The sequence below is a fragment of the Branchiostoma floridae genome, unplaced genomic scaffold (assembly GCF_000003815.2).
Source record: "Branchiostoma floridae strain S238N-H82 unplaced genomic scaffold, Bfl_VNyyK Sc7u5tJ_1465, whole genome shotgun sequence".
NCBI classification, from domain to species: Eukaryota; Metazoa; Chordata; class Leptocardii; order Amphioxiformes; family Branchiostomatidae; genus Branchiostoma; species Branchiostoma floridae.
In genome coordinates this window covers 320,627-322,319 of record NW_023365724.1, presented here as the reverse complement: position 1 = coordinate 322,319, position 1,693 = coordinate 320,627, and positions in this window count along the sequence as shown.

Here is a 1,693-nt window from a genome sequence, read left to right as displayed (position 1 = left end):
CATCAAACAGCTGTTTTATAAAGGTCCGTAGCTGCAAATAAGTATATTCCTGGTAATTGCTGACCTCACCACACTAAGGGCATTTTGACAGTGTCGTAAATTCATATTCTATTATCAGCACATAAATGCACATATGACCGAAAGTTGTATAATGGAAATGGTGTTCCTTCAAATAGATTCTCCTCTATGTGTGTAAATCTCTTCCTAATCTACCTGCATGCCTACGATGATGCAAATCTGCCGTTCTTTAATTATCCTTCTGTAATCTCGTATTCTATCTTAATTCGTTTTTGATTATCCTTACTTAAAATTTACCGCTACCACATTAAGTTCTTCACCTTATTCATCGATTCGTTTATTATTCGTTTATTCAGATTGTAGATTGTAATAAATTTCGTCTAGTATAAAGTAGTTCGCTTTTCCCTCCTCCTGCACCTACTTGATGCATTGCTTCGTATTATGTTTTTTGTATTCAATTCTGTAAATAAATAAATGAACAAAACAAAACGAAACAAGTGCAGTACCAGATAAAATCGCAGGTGCCCTCTTTGAACCACCGAAAAAAAATCAAGCAATTACATTGAGAATATATAAGAATTATATGCTTACCTGTCTAGAACCAAATATTAAGCTCCTATTTTCTGTTAATTTATTTTTAATTATCCTTACATACTATTTACCGCTACCACATAAGTATATTAGCTTATTCATAGATTGTAATGATTGTAACGAAATAAGTGCTGTTCCGGGAAAAATCGCAGGTGCCCTCTTTGATCCATCAAAAAAAAACTCTAAGCAATAACATATGTAACAGGTACAACCGCAAGGAGTCCTCTTAGTCTGTATAAGAACCATAGTGTTACTTGTCTGGAACCAAATATTAAGCTCCAATTTTCTGTTAATTTATTTATGATTATCCTTACATGCTACTTACCGCTACCACATAAGTATATTACCTTATTCTTCGATTAAAATGATTGCAACGAAACAAGTGCAGTTCTGGGAAAAATCGCAGGAGTAAGAGTATCAAAAGTGTTTCTATCTGGTACAAATCTCTATGATCTGGAGTGAATCTATAATTATTTAAAGTAATCAGACAAAAGTTACACTTCAATGTAATTGGTAGAATTAGCATTCAGAATTTAAGTCACTCAATAAATCTTCTTTGTCACGGGTAAAAGGACTTTTCCTACTTTTCGTATCTGAAAATTCCTCTGTACTCCTAGTTGCAAAGGACTATGACGAAAATTTTGTTACGCTGTCCTGATTCGTTACTACTTTTAAAACCAGGCACCTTTGACCTCTTGCTAGCGTCACGCCTCCTCTAACTATACATGATAACTACTTTGGGCCAGATCAAGATACGGAAGACTAGAGGAACGGTCGAACGCTTGTTTGTAAGTACTTATAATTGTTTAAAGATATAGTGAGTAAAGAAGATATGGTATTGATAATTTGGAATTTGAAGGATTTCGCCAACAGAAATAACCTTTAAATGTAATTTTCCATTCGTCTTCTTAGCAATATTCTAGCGATACATGTTACCAATTAATGGCAATACAAGGTCCCTAAATAATTTTTCATATGTATTGTTGCAGCAAATCAGAGGAAGACGAAAATGACTACAGTCGGACTGTTTCAACATTTCTGTAAAGTATTGTTGGCGTTCATCTCCGTGCTAATTATTATCTAC